The sequence below is a fragment of the Pleurodeles waltl genome, chromosome 6 (genome assembly GCF_031143425.1).
Source record: "Pleurodeles waltl isolate 20211129_DDA chromosome 6, aPleWal1.hap1.20221129, whole genome shotgun sequence".
In the NCBI taxonomy this organism is placed as follows: domain Eukaryota; kingdom Metazoa; phylum Chordata; class Amphibia; order Caudata; family Salamandridae; genus Pleurodeles; species Pleurodeles waltl.
The window spans coordinates 1663895253-1663915663 of NC_090445.1; the positions used below are offsets into that span (position 1 = coordinate 1663895253).

Below are 20411 nucleotides of genomic sequence, written 5' to 3' on the forward strand. Positions count from 1 at the left end.
AGTATCCTTTGATGAGTATTGTGGCCGAGACCCCCAAGTCTCACAGGTTGCACTTTGGAGCTTTGATTCAGTTTCCACAGTAAAAAAAAACGTTATGCCTGGTGAGAAGAGCCAGAATCTGAACCTTAAAGAGGCTTTTACCGCGGGCTCCTTTGTGCAGAACATCCTTGTTGATGGGGAGCATGTTTTGCACAGAACACTGCTTTTGCTGTAATGGTATTCTTGTTGCATTTATTTTGATTTGTTTGAAGATTGTTGGTGTGGCATCACTTCCTCTTAAGTCATCACGTATGGTAATTAATTTTCATGTCTAAATTCTCAAACCTGAAAGCTTTGCTGTGGAACAATGGAAACCAGCGGTGGGTATTATTTGCAAGAGTGAATAGGTAGCCAATCCATGGAACACCCCGAAAAGAATAGCAGCAGTTTATGCTGGTCTTTAGTAAGGGTGACCACCACCATTTGTTAAGTTCATGAGTTGATGGGCCTTAAGGTGGCAAACTTAGTCCGGCCTTTATGAAAGGGTGCTATCATAGACAGTATATTGTATTGTGGGTTTCCTGATGGGGGTGCCATAGTCTAATCCACCACTTATGAAGAGGACACAGCTGTTGATGGGAATTGCAATGTCTCAGTTGTCTCTCCTGGCCACCTTAGTTAGAGACACTCTTACTATTGATGGCAGTGCTAAGATTTGCTGAAATTGAAAACCAGAAAAAACGAGCGCAATCGCACTATGTAAATCCCAGCGCAATCACGCTGCTTGGAAAATAAAAAGATAAAGTAGTGCAGAAACCAGGTTCAAAACCTGGAGTTTCGTATGTTTTCAGTAGTTGGCCGGTGTGCTCGAGGAGGGCTAAACACCAGAAAAGGCATGACATATGCATTCCTTTAATGAAATCAAGCCTGCAAACCAATGAAAGTGACTTGTGTGACATGGGGGTGGTTAAAAGCCCAGAGATATTACAACAGGGATGGAGCGCTTGTGCGCTCAACTCTTTAAAAAAAAAAAAAAAAAAAAAAACTGCCAAACTAATTGGAAGTGTAGAAACATGCCGAAAGATTCTAGGTTTTCTCTACCCAAGAAGTGCTAAGAATATGCATATTCTTGCTTCTTGTCTTGTAATGAGCAGTGGGGAGCTAATAGAGGCGAAATTCTCGAGGCATACTTATACTATATAAACGTCCATCAGGTCCGCACTGACACACTGTTTGCTATGTTGGATTATGGGCCAAAGTCTAGAAGGCATAAGTGAACCCAAAAGATAGCAGTTGTCCAGTGTCCTTCAAGTACAATTGCTATTTAGATTAATGCAAACAGGGCTTTATGTGAAAACAGGAGGGTAGCTGTTACTCACCTGCATAGATATTCCTAGCAGGTGAAGACCGTTATAACTTTACGTTTCAAGTTACCTGGTTTTTGTAAATTTTCATTACTATGTCTCCAGCTTTGTCTTTGATCCAATAGTTTGTGTACATTTCCTTGCTAGCTTTTCCGAAGTCTGTTAATTATTCATGCTGTGCTTTGCATACCAAGAACTTTATTACTTCTGAATAGTCCTGTTGCCTTCTTACTAGAACACTTTTTAATACCCAAACCTCCACTGAAATAATTCCTACTCCTATACTTCGAGAAATTGTGCATGTGGCAGTGCTCTTGATCCTCCACAGGAGGATTCGATATGGCAAGGAAAACGTCTTTACGTTTAATTGTTTTCACTGCTCAAGGCAATTGAATGGCGTTTCATGTCCTTCCTGGCAAGAAAGTGTTGGTTATTCCTTGATATCACAGTTGTGCAATATTTGTTGTTTAATACATTCATTTAGTAAATCGGAGAATAATCTAAATGAATGAACTTCTCATTGTTTGTACAATCATAATTTTGCTTGATTAATACAAATGTATATTTAGTAAATTATGAATTGTAAAAGTTATACATTATTTATGTAAACTGATTATATCATTGTTTATAAACCGTGCAATCATTTAACTTGTGGTATTGTGTTTAGCCTATTTATGTAGAGTAGTGACTTTTTATATAAACGGATGAACATCAGTGTATTTTCTTTTTTCGAGAGAGAACACACACTGTGTCGCGGTAAACTTGTGCCCGAATGCAGCGTCTGCTTGAGAGACTGAGATGCTGACGTTAGTACGTGCTGCTGCCCCTCACGCCTCTCGGATGAAGTTAGGACACGTCATTGAAGTGTGACAAAGATAATGTGCTGCTCAGTGGCAGGGGGCGGGGCGAAAGCCAGCTGGTGGTGGTAGCCGCCTGCAGCCTTGAAACAGTGAATGTTGACTTGGAGACGTGTTCCATGCCTGTCACGGGTTCCTCTGACCTCGAATGCCACAAGAGGACGTGAAAAATGGTGTTTGGAAATACACCCAACATAAAGCAGCTGCTTTGTAGTTGGTTTGCTGAGCTAATCGTTTGAATCCTAGCTTAGGAGCTGCTTGCCAGCTCGTTTATGTCTGAATCTTCTGGTTCCTCGCTTAGAAGAAAAACATTGCATTCTTTTATGTTATTCGCTGTAAAATCCCGACCCCAGTCTGTGGTGTCCAGACTTCAAGGTGGGCTTGTTGATGAAATTAAATATTGTGGCTTTGCTTGAATAGACACCTTGTTTTCGTTTTGGGCAGTTGGAGTACATGAGGGGTTATACATGCATGCTGCATATTGACGGTAGTGTGATATGTTTCTGAAGCGCACCAGGATAACTACTATTTTTAAAGCACATTTATGTTTCACAGGGGTGCACTTTTATAAAAAATCTCAGCGTGTGCAAAGATTGGGATGCTTCAGAAATGTACTTGTTCTGCAGAAAGAAAAAACCTTGTCAGTGGAGCCCCTCTGCGTGTGCAAAGATTGGGATGCTTCAGAAATGTACTTGTTCTGCAGAAAGAAAAAACCTTGTCAGTGGAGCCCCTCTGCTTGTGTTATGGCTCATATGGCAGTAGTTCCAGGATTGAAATGCACAGTGAGTCTCTGCACGCCTACAAGCTAACATGTCTAAAAAATTTTAACAACTCTTCTTCAATATACCTCTATAAAGGAGAAAGTTCGAAATTTACTCCGACAATAGCAGGAGGAAAACATTTTTCCAAGGTTTGGGAAAAAGGAGGTATAGCAAAGTGTACTTGTATTGATCTGCAGATTTTAACCTGAGCAAAAAATACAAATGTACAGGGAGTGCAGAATTATTAGACAAGTTGTATTTTTGAGGATTAATTTTATTATTGAACAACAACCATGTTCTCAATGAACCCAAAAAACTCATTAATATCAAAGCTGAATATTTTTGGAAGTAGTTTTTAGTTTGTTTTTAGTTTTAGCTATGTTAGGGGGATATCTATGTGTGCAGGTGATTATTACTGTGCATAATTATTAGGCAACTTAACAAAAAAAAAATATATACCCATTTCAATTATTTATTATTACCAGTGAAACCAATATAACATCTCAACATTCACAAATATACATTTCTGACATTCAAAAACAAAACAAAAACAGATCAGTGACCAATATAGCCACCTTTCTTTGCAAGGACACTCAAAAGCCTGCCATCCATGGATTCTGTCAGTGTTTTGATCTGTTCACCATCAACATTGCGTGCAGCAGCAACCACAGCCTCCCAGACACTGTTCAGAGAGGTGTACTGTTTTCCCTCCTTGTAAATCTCACATTTGATGATGGACCACAGGTTCTCAATGGGGTTCAGATCAGGTGAACAAGGAGGCCATGTCATTAGATTTCCTTCTTTTATACCCTTTCTTGCCAGCCACGCTGTGGAGTACTTGGACGCGTGTGATGGAGCATTGTCCTGCATGAAAATCATGTTTTTCTTGAAGGATGCAGACTTCTTCCTGTACCACTGCTTGAAGAAGGTGTCTTCCAGGAACTGGCAGTAGGACTGGGAGTTGAGCTTGACTCCATCCTCAACCCGAAAAGGCCCCACAAGCTCATCTTTGATGATACCAGCCCAAACCAGTACTCCACCTCCACCTTGCTGGCGTCTGAGTCGGACTGGAGCTCTCTGCCCTTTACCAATCCAGCCACGGGCCCATCCATCTGGCCCATCAAGACTCACTCTCATTTCATCAGTCCATAAAACCTTAGAAAAATCAGTCTTGAGATATTTCTTGGCCCAGTCTTGACGTTTCAGCTTGTGTGTCTTGTTCAGTGGTGGTCGTCTTTCAGCCTTTCTTACCTTGGCCATGTCTCTGAGTATTGCACACCTTGTGCTTTTGGGCACTCCAGTGATGTTGCAGCTCTGAAATATGGCCAAACTGGTGGCAAGTGGCATCGTGGCAGCTGCACGCTTGACTTTTCTCAGTTCATGGGCAGTTATTTTGCGCCTTGGTTTTTCCACACGCTTCTTGCGACCCTGTTGACTATTTTGAATGAAACGCTTGATTGTTCGATGATCACGCTTCAGAAGCTTTGCAATTTTAAGAGTGCTGCATCCCTCTGCAAGATATCTCACTATTTTGACTTTTCTGAGCCTGTCAAGTCCTTCTTTTGACCCATTTTGCCAAAGGAAAGGAAGTTGCCTAATAATTATGCACACCTGATATAGGGTGTTGATGTCATTAGACCACACCCCTTCTCATTACAGAGATGCACATCACCTAATATGCTTAATTGGTAGTAGGCTTTCAAGCCTATACAGCTTGGAGTAAGACAACATGCATAAAGAGGATGATGTGGTCAAAATACTCATTTGCCTAATAATTCTGCACTCCCTGTATGTTGGCTCATTTGAAAATTTGCCAGGAGTATGTTTTTCAGGCCTACTTCTGTATTTGTTTTGAGTTCCTGAAAGTCGTATATTTGTGCCAATGTATATACACACCCACATATATATATTTGCAGGTGCACTTTATTTTTTTTATTTTTTTGTACTTTCTTTCAGCATCTGGCCTCTAATTTATTTTAATATCGTATATATTGAAGGCCAAAAACGTTTAGCGCTGTTTCTCCATTACCAGACTTCTTTTTTAATAATATTGATATGCATCAAACACATTTTACTAAACTATATCACAGAGAAATGGTATTACATTTGTACAAGGATTTGGGTCTACTTGTCCAGTGGACAAAATAAACATAACCACAGACAATGTGTTCTGGTTGCCGAGCGACAGGATTTTTTTCAGTTCATACAATCAAGGGTCTTCGTTTTGTTGCAAACCATTTGTTTTAACTGGATTAAGTTTAGACACAAATTCGTTGGTATTTTTTTTTTTTTGTTTGTTTGGGGGGGGTGAGGTTTACAGAACTTAGGTAAAATGAAATATGCGCATCCTTCCTTTTAATCAGCATCTTTTGTCCCGTGACACTGGCCTAGTATATGGAAGTCTGTCTAGGTTATGTAAATGCTTAACATTATTCCACTTTTGGCTAGCACGCAAAGCTCGCTGTGGCCGGGCTTTCCTTAGAAAGCGGGTTCACGTAGCATTTAGTCCTTCGCAGCTCCCTGCACACAGAACACAAAAGCAGTCAATTATTTGACTTTGAATAAGAGCCAGCATTCCAAGTGAGAACATTGCACATAATTGTTCTTATGTACTTTCATGATGAATCGTCTTTCCACTAAATAACACCTATACTAACACAGTTTTATGGCAAAGCTCAGTGGCCAGTATTCTGCCGTGTTCCAATATTGCTCCCATACACAGAAGCAACAAGCTTGGAGCACTGAATTAGAATTAGAACAATCAACGTTGTTGACCCACACAAATACTCAGAGCCTGAAGCCGTCTTCCTTCTTTGTTGCTGCTCATGCGCAGGTGAGCACCGTGCTTGAGCCTGATTGCTTATGGATGCTCTTGAATGGAGTTGAAAATTGATTTAATTCATTCTGTAAGGTTAATTAGTGTATTTTAGACAACTTATGCTGTCCTAGGACTGTTTTTCAATTCATGAGACTGCGTTATTATTGTTAAAACGGTAATTGGAGGATTATCGGAGCTTATGTAGTTAGAGCAGAGTGTAGTGGGGTTAGTTGTATATGTGACTGTTTTTTATTATTATTATTATGCTGGTTGTTAAACTGTAGGTCCTAGCAGATGCTGGTGAGTTCTCAAGCTCACAACCTCTAACATTAGTCTAAGCAGGGCGCTAGCGGTTTTAGAGGATCTGCTTTTGCCAGAGCCACTGGAAATATGTGCAGGAGAGGGCCAAATCATACAGCTGGGCTGAGTAAATTATGCTGCACGAAAAGCCAAATTATGTGGCATAATGCAGCACATTTTGTAGTAGTAATACTTCATTATTTCGTCATTTGTAAACTTGGTAACACTGTTTGTGCATTCCTCACTTGAATCTCGGCCGAAGGTGTTGTGATATGTTTGTGGTGGAGTGGGCACACAGAACACTGGTGCCTTGGACTTTACGTGGTTAGCCAATAAGGATGTTTATTACAACCCTCCCAGAGAATCTATAAGCGAAGATAGAGGCAACCACATTCAGCAAACCCCATGACCCCCTGAAGATAATCTTGGGAGCAATGGATTTGAACTCTTAAACATCTCGAAATAGTTGAGACCCAGAACACATGCAGACCGATAATCCCTATTGACCTGTGGTGCTTCAGTCTGATTCTCATGATATTTGGAGTCCTGATAATGGGTGCTTTTTGGGAGGGGGAAGGGCTACTGTTACAATTGTGCTTCTTGGTTATTTAATATTTTCTAACATCACTTCGGTGTTGTGAATTCTAACCCTGGAGGCGGGGAATACACCCTTTTGTAATTTCCAGTTTCAGCTGCCCTTAAAGGACATTGCAAGGGTGGTTAGTGGGTGACACATGCTTAAGGGCTAAAGGGGAGTTGGTTTGCTTTTGCATATTTGTGGCCACATCAACCCCCCCCCCCCCCCCCCCCCCCTTCAAGCAAATGATACCTTATGGGAGGCTTAGAAGCCTGGTCCTGAGGTCCACGTGGTACCTTTCTAGGTTAAGGAAAACTGTAGTTGCTAGTTTATGAAGTTGAGAAATAGAACCACGATTCAGGATATGACGGAACGCTGTGGGAATTGGAGTAGGATAAGTTAACCTTAGGACAGGCCATATTAGCTGAGGGCAGGACAATGTAGATGATTTCCTTGTTGTAACAATGATGCACTGTTTCACTGGTGAGTAGCACAGCTGACATATGCGACGGTTGTTAAATGGTACAGGCGATCTGTTCACAGACGACGTGCAGTGGTCGAGAGCACCTTATTAATTTGCACGTTTTTATATTCAGCCACCCTATGAGGCATTTAACTCAGGCTGAAAGTGACTTCCTAAAGGGTCCTATCTCTGTCAATTCCTTTGTGACTAGACCCTGGCCCATAACAGGTTCATGTGGCACTGTTTAAAAACCTTTCACAAGAGGCCACCGGGCCTGCTGTAACTTGATTGCTAGTGGCAGGGGAACTCCCTCCTGACTTGTGTGAGGCAATGTTTACAGTGCACCCCAAACCTGATTATCCAGTGCTTCTTATTGGCCCACCTCCCTTATAAATTCCAAAGCCAAGGTGTTTGCTTTCTTCTTGGTGTAATCAGTTGTGTGGCGCACTAAAATCGGTGGGGTTGTACTGGGGTGAGTGACCCACCATAACTTCAAGCTACTTAAGAATACATTGGCATTAGCTCAATGGTGGAGGGTTCATAGCTATTTAGCTATTTAGAAATCATTTGATCCTCTTGCGTGGGACTTCTTATTTGTGGCTGTCCAGAAAATGAACATTGGATCTATGTTTCTGAAGTATGGATCATTCTGCTATGTAGTCAGAATATGGGTCAGTGGCACATTTTTACCCATTTGGTGCAGTGGTAGAGCAGGGACTAAATAGGCCTCCCAGGCTGAGGATAGAAACCTCCTGCTTTTACTATCTTGGGTTGTTTGGGGTGTGTACATTATGTCCATTCTGACTTGCTGGTTCAAGAGTTTGATCTCTGTGGATCCCTTCCAGTGGGGATGATCAGAACTACCCTCGCCAATATGATGCCTCTCCTTAAGTTTCTTTATGCTTTTCATAATTACCCTCATGAGATCCCGTCGAGTGCTTTCAGCATTTGTGAGCATTGTTGCAAGCTTTTAAGGAAACCTGATCCTAAAGGTCTTCGTGTTTAAATGCTGCAAATCTACGTTTGACATAAGACTAGAAATGGCTGCTCTTGTGATGTATTTTTGAACATCGCACCCAATTTTCATGATTTGCTTGCACCATGGGCAGGAGTCAAACCAGCTCTGAAGAACTGGCATCTTTCTGCTCCACCTCCTTTAGTAAGCACACACCTCTGAAAGTATTCCTCCAGCTACAGCAACAGTTCTCGAGTCGGTGGTGGAATGCAAAGCGATTGAATGCATAGATCAACTTGCCAAGGAGATTCCCTGCTCGGCCATTCAAAGGGGGGGGGGGCGTTGGCTGCAGGGCTTGCCTTCAGCCAGGTCCTATGTCCAACCTCCTGTGTGCACCATGGAGTGGAGGTTTGTACTGTAGCTGCTGCGGTACCTCACAAGAAGTCAATGCTGGGCCCCGCAGGATTACCACAATCTCCATGAGCCGAAAAAAAAAAAAAAAAAAAATTTAATCACTTGGGGGTGGTCCCCTCACAACTTCCTGATGATCTGGATATTCCTACCCTGTCATCTGCTCTTTTTTTCAAGAAATCTAGGCAGTCACAAAGTCCAGTAATGGTCACAACAACATTTTCTTTAGAATAGATTTGCTGCTTGTCTATAAGATTACTCAGTCCCGCATTACCGGTATTAGTAACGTGCACACAAAAATAACTGACAGGAGGAAAAGCTCCCCCGGCCACTCAGAAAGCCCCTGTGCAGTAGCTTGTGAGACATTTTGTTTACTTGCAGCGGGCCTAGAGGCTTCTAGTTGGCTACTGTTTGCTGGCTTCACTGTCACTCCACTTCTTATGTACGTGTCTCTCGGGGATCATGGCCCAAGAACTTGTGTCCTTCCACTGCTCTCTTAATAGGGAGCTACTTTTTAGGTCAAATGCAAGCATACGACCTCTTACATACTTTTAAGTATACTTCTTCTGTGGGCTTCCAGCTATTTCATTTATTGGTTTCAGTGTCATTTAAAATTCCTTGCTTGCTAGTGGGCAGTCATTCCTCTTTGTCACTCAGTGGTCTGTGTGGGAGCCGGAACCAGCTACTGGATAATTGCACTTTGTCCTACAGGGGACTTTTGTTTTTTGCTTTGTTTCCTGCTCCTGTCCAGGGAAGCTTCCTGTTTCATTTGCAGAGCGTTCTTGCTCTGAGTTTAGCTTTTAACAAGGCTATAAATCAGACTGTTATCTTGGTCACATTTGGTCTTTTGTGGGCTCTCTGCATCCCCTGTCAGCTGCCTGGCTCTATCCCTTCCTTAGCTTGGATTTTTTTACCTAGTGTGCCTGCCTGTGGGGGTGCTGAGAGCAAGGGTGGAGGATAGCTTTTAACTGCTTATAGCCTAGGCACCCAGCTCTACCAGTGCTCCGCAATCCTTAGACACAGTGGGCACTTCTTCTGTATACTGGGATTCCACTCGCAGCTCCATCAGTGTACCTCAGTTCACACACTCTAAGCCCTTCAGCCATGCCAGTGCTGGGAACCTCATACGCGGTGTCTGCCAGAACACCTCAGTTCTTACAGTCAGTACACTCTGCTGCTCCAGTACTGGTTCTCACATGCAGCTCCATCAGTGCACCTCAGTTCACACACTCCAAGTCCTTTAGCCATGCCCGTGCCAGGAACCCCACATACGCTGTCTGCCAGAGCACCTCAGTTCTTATTGTCAGTACATTCTGCTGCTCTATTACTGGGACCTTGGGCGCAGCTCCATCAGTGCACCTCAGTTCACACTCTCAAAGCCCCTCAGCCGTGCCAGAACCCCACACATGCTGTCTGCCAGAGGACCTCAGTTCTTACAGTCCGTACACTCAGCTGTTCCAGTACTGGGACCTTGGGCGCAGCTCCAACAGTGCACCTCCGTTCTACCCCAGCAAGATCACTTCCTTTCCTATAGTTGGACCCCGCCCACGTACAGTTCCATTACAGCAGCTCAATTCTAATATCCAGACCCACTGCCAATCCAATACTGGACCTAAAAGAGCAAAACACAGTTCAGCCAGTGCATCTCCGGTCTAACATCCAACTCCACTGTTGATGGGGAACAGTAGTGTATGCTGTAGGCACTTGTCAAATAAAGTTGAGGCCTTTATGGCAGTGAGAAAAGCTAGTATAACAGGTAAATAGAGCTATGCCAGATTCCATCAATTCTAACATTCAGTGCACATTTCTTCTTGGGCTTCCTTGCTTCTGTGCTTCAGAGGCAATGCCACTCCCATGCTGGGCCACACTCGCACCTTCACCAGGGCACCTCCATGCTAACACTCTTCAACACTGGCACACCAATACTAGGTTCCACACATAGCTCCATTAACATGCCTCACTTTTGACCTTGTGTTCCCATTATTATTTCAGTACTGCAACCTACATATAACTCTGTCAGTGCACCTTAATCCTAACCTGCAGTGCCCCATTATTCCAATACCAGGAAGCAGTGCTCCATTTCTCATTCCTCACCCAATGCCTTTCTATTATTCCAGCACTGGGGTGAGATACAGCTCTGTCTATACCTCCAAACCTGATCTGAAGCACCCCAATATTGCTGTATTGAGGTTTACATGCAACTCTGCCAATGCACCTTCTGCAGTGCCCTTTGCTGTTCCTCACACTGTCTTCGTTTGAGGACGTCTGGGAGCCAATTTAATCTATTATTGGCTGCGATTTTTATTTGGGAAGGTCTGTTTCACCTATCTCACTCCGTTCCTCCCTTTACTCTGTTTACTCTCTATGATTTCTTTCTTCCCCACTTTTCTCTTTCCAGCTCTTAAAATCCGCATTTGCTCTTTCTTTCATTTATTTTTCTGCTCCTCTCCCTTTTTTTGATTTCCCTCCACCTCTTTTTGATTTCCCTCTACCTCTTTCAAACTTGCAAAAACGTGGTCATTTCTTTCCTTGTTTCGTTCCTCTTTTTTTTCTTCATCAGACGTTTATTCTTTCACTATTTGTTCTCTTCGCTTCATTCTTTCTTTCTTTCTTTTTTATTTGCACTTTCCTTTGACTTGGTATGTGTCCTTTCACTTTTTTTTTTTAATCTTTCTTCCTTCCTTTCTCTGGTATTTTTCTTTTCTTTATCTGTCAATTCACGTTTTACTATAAATCTCACCTTTTTCTGTCTGTATGTGGAAGCCACAAGTTACTTGTTGGGACCTGAAGTGTCAGTGGTTTTCCCATTCAGTGTCTGTGAGAAATGTGTCAGTACATATATGCCCTGGTTCTTTCACTGGTTGTTTGTCTCACCGTCTCTCTTTTTTTCTCTAATGTTAATTTTTCTCTTTCTTTTCACACTTCTTTCATTATTTTTTCCTCTTTCGTTTTCTAGCTTCATTCCTTTTTTCTTTTGTCTCACGTTTGCTTTATTTCTTCTTAGTTGTGTTTTTTTTATTTTCTCATTCTTTCTTTCTTTCCCTTCTTTCTTTTATTTCTTTGCGACCTCTTCTTTCTTCTTTTTTCTGTTGTATTCCTTTTGCTTCTCTTTTTCTGCCCCATCTGCTTTCTCCGCTGAGGCCTAGTTATCAATGGAGCAACAGGTGCAGTGGCACTGGGGCCTAAAGACCTACGGACCTCATGCAACTCTAATTATGGCTGTATTTTCATACCTAAATTCCAGTCAACCATTTACCTTTCTTACTCCAGGGCCTATGACACCGTTACTACTCCACCTGTCCTCTCCATCTTTATTCCCGACTCCCTCTTTCCTTTCACCCTCCAGTCCGTCCAAATGATTTTTGTTATGGTGTTTTGAGCATTACACTTGTAACACAAAAAGTTTATTTCTGATAAACGTTCATATGATAATTGTATATGTTTTATGTTAGAGGAAGAAGGTAAATGGAAGTGCTTTAGTTAAATGCTGGGACACTGGAATTACATGGCAGGAAAAGATGAAATAATGAGGCAGTGTTGACCTATGAATGTGGCAAGAAAAGTCCAGTTAGGAATTTACAATGCCAAGCTCTCAAACTCAAGAAAATGCAAGACCTTTTGCATTGCAAATGCTTGTTTATTTTTGCTTAGGCGAGTGTGTGTCTTTTCCAGCAGTCTTCTTTGTGTACTCTTCGTCCGTCTTGCTTTGGTGCTCACTCAAAGCCTCTCTTTAAACACTCATTTCTCAAGAAAGGCTGAATGGATTTATACCAAATCACAAAAAGCATACTTTCAGAGTAAAGTTCTAACTTATTTCTAAATTTAGTATAATGCCACTTAGTCCTCTTTTCTGCATTGGATAAACATGGGAAATAAATATTTTGGAACCTTTTTCGTGGCCCCCAGTTGGCTGTTTGTTATAAAACTTTCCATGAAGGAGCTAAGGTGGACGAACTTTTTGTTGGCCAAACTGCAAAGATATAAAGGAAAGAATAGATGCTCATCCTATAGAAACTCTGACTTAACTTAAGCCTACTTTGTTGTGTGTGTTTGTTTGTGTGTATATATATATCTATATCTATCTCTATGGCCCAATAAACTCATTTATATAAAAATCGTGTGACTCGTCCTGGAAATGCTAAGTTGGCCATGCTGTGATATAAACGTACAAGCCACAGGTTACAAATACATCTGTGCAATCAGTGACCAAAGCACGGAGATAGCTGTACAATCTAATCAGCATGGACAATGCCCATAGTGAATGGTGGCATACATTTAACAGTTAAAAAAATGCACACTCCGCACTCATGAGCTTCCTGCCATCATTGGGCTTAAAAACGTAACACCCACTAACTAAATTGAGAAAAAACTGTTGTTGAGAAACTAAGATGTGAACCTTTGTCTCTTGCTGCACATGCAGATATATGTGCGCTGAAAAAATGTGGTTTTGGCACAAAGCGGGAGAGCTGACCCTGCCACTAGGGTGTATGTGATAAGTTTATTTGATCAGCTGTTAACTCCTCAATTGTACATATGGACACTTTCACATTTGTACTGCAGACATGTGGTTTTTACACCTGCTGTTGCCACCTTGTGTGTTTTTCCACTTAGAACACCATTCTAGAAATCGCAAATTATGGCATTTTTCTCCGGTGAAACTTCCACATTGGCATAAATGATTTTTTAATGTTTTTTTTTTCAAAGGTGCATACATAAGCAAAAACAGTAGTGTATGCTGTAGGCACTTGTCAAATAAAGGTGAGGCCTTTATGGCAGTGAGAAAAGCTGGTAGAACAGGTCAATAGAATTAGGCAGTTCTGTAGCAGTGGCGTTTTCCTGCATTATCATTGAGTTGCCACACTTCGCATGCAATCGATCATCTTGCTCCTATTCTGCAGATTCAAATAAACATGTTGGTTGTAGTCAAAAAGAGCAAACGTTACTAAAACGTGGCTCAGTTGAAGGCCCTTAGTAAAAGTTGCCCAGTAACCTTTCAGTTGATTATTGTTGCTTAATTTGTGAATTATGTACCAGTGAGATGAAATCTGTGCCCAGATGGTGTAACCATGAGTAAAAATAATGAAGTAATATGTTACAAAATGTTCTGCATTATGCCACATAACCCTGCCACATAATTTGGTTCTCTCAAGTCACAGAATTCCAGTGACCTTACTTATACCCCTCTGCAGAGGGCTGTACATGTTAACGGCCCTTGACCTGAGTACCTCAGTGGTCTTTAGTGGCGATCTCAACATTCCAACATTCTAACAACTTCTTCAGGAATTAATTTCAAGTCTAGTGTTCTAGCAGCAGATCATTCAATATATATTTTTTTAATAAAAATCTTTTTATTTATTTAACCAAATGACAACTCGTCACCAGCAGCAATCTGGAGTAAAGCCTAAGTAAACTTTTAGGCCAGTCGATACATACTTAGACTTGTACTGCCTCTTTTCTAGCCAAAACTGCGACCCCCGCCCCCATCTCCCCGTCTGCTTTCAGTTTTGAGTGTACTTATGTGGTATACAGTTTTTTGTATTTCTCTTTAAGTTTGCCAGTTTTCCCAAATCTAAAGACACTCATTAACTTATTATCGTGTAGTAGACTTTACTTTGAGTTGCTGGGATGCGATTCATTTTAATGCTGGTGAGAGTAAAATGGAAAGTCTATTTATAAACATCTGGGCTCCTTCTCAGGGGTCTCCAACCTTTTTTGAAATAATATCTGCTTATGGTCAATGAAAATTATCCTGAGCTACTAACATTAGTGTTTTAGTAGTGACCACATCAGGCAAGATTACATGAGCTGACAACCTATTTAGTGGCAGTAAATAAGTCCATGCAGCAGGCACGGTTGTCAGCAGTAATATAACAAGCATTGGCAAAGCTAGTAAGTATCACTTATACAAGACGTATTGGTTTTGGCAGTGTGCTTTTGCCAAGTTGTACACCAGTGTGGCTGCTATTCAGCATGTCTGAAAGGTAGTGGTGTGGAGTCAGGGGAATAGAGTGTCATAAACTTGATTTGTTGGAATAGGGTGGAGTAGTGGCAGTAGAGTGTTGTACAGTTGAGTAGAGGGGAGCAGAGTATGGCGTAGAGTGCATTTGGGGTGGACTGGATTGGGTGAATTGGAGTCTAGTTGGTGGATTGGATTAGCGTGTGATGGATTGAAATGGGGTGAGGTGGATTGGATTGGGATGGCTTAGATTGGTTTGGGGTGGGTTCATTGTTGTGGATCCATTTTAGTTTGCACGGGGACAGGAGTTTAGCTTAGCCTCGGCTTTCAGGCCTCTGCCCTTTATACTAGAAAAACATGCCCTGTTCTATTATTAATCTTTTATTTATTTTAACGGTACTTGCAGTTCCTGCATTTTATAAGAAAAGTTTTTATGTTATCAGTTGCCTTTCTGGGAAAGCGTCATTATCAGTAATGTACGTATTGCATTGTCATCATGTCCCTCTGCTTTACTGAATATGAACATGCCGGGCATTTTTGTTATTGTATTGACGATCCAAGTTTGCGCACACAACCTAACGCTTAGGTACATACCCAAGTCAGTATGTCTGCATGAATAATAGCATGGGCCTTATATAAACACTTAGATGACCAAGGTCGTCTTTCGTCTTCACTGCGTGTCATTTATAGCAGGCCTTTGTGTCTCTACATTGCTTTATTTGGGGACTGGTGGCCAACCTTATTCCAAGGTAACAGGGGCAGGGACACTTCTCATGGACATTGTTTGGGCAGATTAGGTTTAACATACCTTGCTGTTTTTAGGGTAGGCCATACATTTTTAGGGAGAAGTCTGTGTATTCATGTTGATTGCAAAATGTTAGGATTCATATTCACATTGCTTATTCTCACAATGCTGATTTTGTCTCTTTTCATTATCCTAATCATTGCAGCTCATGTATTTTACAGTAGATTGCAGTCTTTTCAATAAATATGGTAAACACTTTCCTGCTTCTTCTTCTTTGGCTTTGTGTGTGTAAGAGACTCATTTTTAACGAGAGAAACCGATAAGACTTATTGCACTGCAAATCCCTGAGAGGATTTCAGAGTCCATGTGCTAGGCTGCCAGAAATCACCTTTACTGTTCATGTTTTTGGGTGACGTGCTGCTAGAGAGCCAGGAGGGTTGGGCTGACAGTTGCCAACTGCTGTGGGAGTGACTCAGTCTTCTTTAATCAGTGGTGCTGCCGCCCCTAATTAGCAGTCTTGTAGAGATTCAAGGGTCCTTAAGCTAGGTTTTGGATTGGAGTGATAGGGGTGGGCTGGATTGAATTAGAGTAGGGTAGTTTGAGTTGGGGTGAATTGGAGTGAGGTAGAACAGACTGAACTGGAGTTGGGGTAGGGGATTATACTGGAGTTGGGGTTGTTATACTGGAGTGGGGTGAATGATACTGGAGTGGGGTGGACTATCCTGTAGGGGCTAGATTGGATTTGAGGGCTTTTGATTGGAGTGGAGTGGATTGGAGTGTGCTTGGCTAGATGAATTGGATTGAGTGGGGTGGATTGGATTGGGGTAGAGTGGATTGGACGGGGTGGTTTGGAGTAGGATGGACTGAATGGGTGGATTTGATTGAAGTGTGGTGGCGTGAAATTGGATGAGGTGGGTTGCGTTGAGGTGGACTGGACTAGAATGGCTTGGACTGGCCTGGAGTTGAGAGGGAGACTAGGATGGGATGGACTGGCCTAGAGCAGGGGACTTGGGTGGACGGATTGGATTGCAGTGGGGTGGATTGGCTTGAGTGGGGTAGATTGGATTTGGTGGTGTAGATTGGATTGAGGTAGGGTGAACTGAATTAGGGTGGGTGTATTGGGTTGGGGTGGATTGCATTGGGGTGGGGTTGAGTGGAGTAGGTTGGATTTGGCTGGGGTGGACTGAAATTGGTGTGGGATGGATTGGACTGTGGGGTGGATTGTTTTGGATTGGAGTAGGGCAGACTTGGATTGGAGTGGTGCAGATTGGATTGAGGCCGGTTGTTTGGGGTTGGAGTGGGGCGGGTTGTTTGGGGCAGGAGTGGGGCGGGTTGTTTGGGGCAGGAGTGGGGCGGGTTGTTTGGGGGCAGGAGTGGGGCGGGTTGTTTGGGGGCAGGAGTGGGGCGGGTTGTTTGGGGGCAGGAGTGGGGCGGGTTGTTTGGGGGCAGGAGTGGGGCGGGTTGTTTGGGGGCAGGAGTGGGGCGGGTTGTTTGGGGGCAGGAGTGGGGCGGGTTGTGTGGGGGCAGGAGTGGGGCGGGTTGTGTGGGGGCAGGAGTGGGGCGGGTTGTGTGGGGGCAGGAGTGGGGCGGGTTGTGTGGGGGCAGGAGTGGGGCGGGTTGTGTGGGGGCAGGAGTGGGGCGGGTTGTGTGGGGGCAGGAGTGGGGCGGGTTGTGTGGGGGCAGGAGTGGGGCGGGTTGTGTGGGGGCAGGAGTGGGGCGGGTTGTGTGGGGGCAGGAGTGGGCCGGGTTGTGTGGGGCAGGTTGTTTGAGGCAGGAGTGGGGCGGGTTGTTTGAGGCAGGAGTGGGGCGGGTTGTTTGAGGCAGGAGTGGGGCGGGTTGTTTGAGGCAGGAGTGGGGCGGGTTGTTTGAGGCAGGAGTGGGGCGGGTTGTTTGAGGCAGGAGTGGGGCGGGTTGTTTGAGGCAGGAGTGGGGCGGGTTGTTTTGGGCGGGTTGTTTTGGGCGGGTTGTTTTGGGACAGGTTGTGTGGGGTTGGAGTGGGGAAGATTGGATTGGAATGGAGTGGGGAAGATTGGATTGGAATGGAGTGGGGCAGGTTGTTTTGGATTGGAGTGGGCAGATTGTTTTGGATTGAAATGGATTGGAGCGGGCCTATTGAAGCAGGGGATATTGTTTTGGATTGGAGTGGAGCTGGGATTGGAGTGGGATGGATTGGAGTGGGGCATATTAAAGCAGGGCAGGTTATTTTGGATAGATCCTGGCTGGTAGGAAAATCTGGCAGATAGGAGCAGGGGAGTGGGGCAGATTGTTTTGGACTGGAGTGGGGCAGATTGTTTTGGACTGGAGTGGGGCAGATTGTTTTGGACTGGAGTGGGGCAGATTGGGTTGGACTGGAGTGGGGCAGATTGGGTTGGACTGGAGTGGGGCAGATTGGGTTGGACTGGAGTGGGGCAGATTGGGTTGGACTGGAGTGGGGCAGATTGGGTTGGACTGGAGTGGGGCAGATTGGGTTGGACTGGAGTGAGGCAGATTGGGTTGGACTGGAGTGGGACAGATTGGGTTGGACTGGAGAAGATTGTTTTGGATTGGAGTAGGGCAGATTGGAATGGGATGAATAGAGTGGGGCATATCAAAGCAGGGCAGATTGTTATGGATAGAAGCCTGGCAGATAGGGGTATGGCAGATAGGAGCAGGGGAGCGTGGCAGATTGTATTGTATAAGAGTGGGGCAGATTTGTTTTGGATTGGAGTGGCGCAGATTGTTTTTGATTTGGGGCAGATTGTTTTGGATTGGAGTGCAGAAGATTGGGGTGAATTGGGAGGATTGGTGTGAATTGGATCGGGGTGAGTGGTTTTGGTTGGATTGGATTGGCCCGGGGTAGGCTGGATTGCAGTGGGGTGGATTGGAAAAGGGTGGATTGGGGTGTACTGCACGATTATGTGTTAAAGCATCATTTCAGAAATTACAAATAAGAAAGAAACAATGTTGCTCTCCAGTATTTCGAGCAAGATAATCAAAATCTTTTGAGAACAGCGCCCACAAGCAGAAACAAAAGAAAACATGAATTGAAAGTCAGAAGAGAAGACTTGGCAAGATCAAAGAGAGTCAACAATAGAAAATAAATCTTTGCTTTTTTTCACTGCTGTGCATGTTTTTGCCAGTCACACGCCTTCTGTTTGCATGGCACTAAAAGTTAAAAAGAATACAAAATAGTACCTCGATCAGGTAGGGAGCAGCGGACGGGCACTGATTAAGTTGTATCAATGATAACAACAGTGTCTTGCAAAAGAGACGCATGCTCTCGCAGTCTCACCCCTAAAAGGCTGGGCCGAAATGGAATGCATTTAAATGGGTGATATAGAACATACTTATTTGCAATCGTCCTGGAACCAAGATAATGTTTGTAATAAGTCTCCTTAACATCAGTGATTCATCAATCAATATCATATTTAAGTATATTTTGGAAATTCAGACATTTATTACTAAACAACTTAGGCTTCGACTTGAATTGTTGAACAGGCAAAAAAAACAGAAGTTATTGCACTTTTTAGAGTACCCAAAAACTGTTAGCTACCTGACCAGTGGACGGCTACGCTTAAATACGCAGTAGCCTGTCTTGCATAAAATAATGACCATATATTTACTCTTTATAGAGCACAGAAACTGAATTGTCTCTCCCAATTTATGAAAGAATAGCGCTATGGGGACCTAGCCAAGGATATACAAGGAGTATCATCTCGTCTTGGGCTATAAACTCCACATACTCCTGTTTTTGCAAATATGCAAAACCTTGACAATAATACCAGTCGAACTGTGACTGAAGAGGCGTGCACATACTGCTGGTCTCACTGACTTAGTCCACCCTGCAAATAGTCACATACAGTGAGCACTGACCATTCCTGTGTCAGTGTCATAATGTACTGCCTTCATTACACTACTTGACACCCATGTTGGCTATCATAAAGGAGGAGCGTAACCCACACCACCTGCCCGTTAGGGCTTTTGGACCCATCCTCCTAATGTTTCCCACCAGAAGCAGGCAGGCCAAGTGATCGTTCCTGCTCTGTGGTCATGCTTTACTGAACATGGAAGGCTGCCAAAAGCAGTAAGTAGTTCAAGCATTGTATCTTTTTTGATTGGCTGACTCAACCTCAGCATGCTGTATGGGGTACTTATTAGCTAATTATCCTCGCAACTATGAGGAAGTGCGTAACTAATAGCTGTTAGCAAGTCGTTCTGGTGTTGGCTGCAAGCCTTTTGGCTTTGTTGAAGCTTATTTTCTTTACCCCTTTTTTTTTTTTAATGAAACGTTGATTTAGGGAACTGCTGCACCCTTATCAATACTTTTAAAAAATTATGAAGAACTTCTCACCGGTACGATGGCAAAGCGTGTAATAGCATGTAGTGTATAGCGGAGTGACAAAGTGTAATAGCATATAGTGTAGTAGTGTACAGTGAAGTGGTTTAGACTGGAGTGGTGTATTGTGGGGTTGGTATATTGTAATAGCAGACAGGTGAGTGGCGTAAATTGGGGTGGGCTGGAGTAGAATACCGTACAGTAGAGGGAAAAAGACTGAAGTTGCATGGAGTGGGGAAGGTGGAGTGGGGTAGAGTGAAATAGCATATGGTGGAGTGGCATAGAGTGAAGTGAAATCCAGTTCACTAGCAAAGAATGGAGAGGTGTACCCTGGGGTAGAGTGGAGTAGCGTGTAGTGTATAGGCATACAGTGGAATAGCGCAGAGTGGCTTAGACTGGAATAGCGTATATTGAAGTAGCGTATAGTGGATTGGTATACATAGGAATAGCACGGAGTGGTGTACAGTAGAGTGGCTTAGACTGGAATAGCAGATAGTGAAGTAGTGTACAGTGCAGTGGCATACAGTGAAGTGGTGTAGTCTGGAGTGGGCACACACTGGAATGGGACTGAGTGTAATAGCATACAGTGGAGGAACATCCATTGGAATAGGTTAGAGTGGAGTGGCAACACTGAAGTAGGTAGGGTGGAGTAGCTTACAGTGAAGTGGCATACATTGGAATAGCATAGAGTGGTGTGACATACAGTGGAATAGCATATACTGGAGTGGCATACAGCGAAGTGACGTATACTGAAGAGGAGTGGAGTGGCATACAGTGTAGTAGCATAGAGTGGCGTAGAGCGGAATGATGTTCAGTAGAGTGTACTAGTGTGTAGTGGAGTGGTGTACAGTGGCGTGGGGTAGAGTGTAATAGGATACAGTGGAGTATCGTATATTGAAGTGGGGTCCAA

At 43.5% G+C, this 20411-nt stretch overlaps 1 protein-coding gene across 1 annotated transcript in view; it reads left to right on the forward strand.

The window, feature by feature from the left end:
• Nucleotides 1-20411, forward strand: part of QSOX2 (quiescin sulfhydryl oxidase 2) — a 214702-nt gene that overhangs the window by 882 nt on the left and 193409 nt on the right. The window lies entirely within an intron of this gene.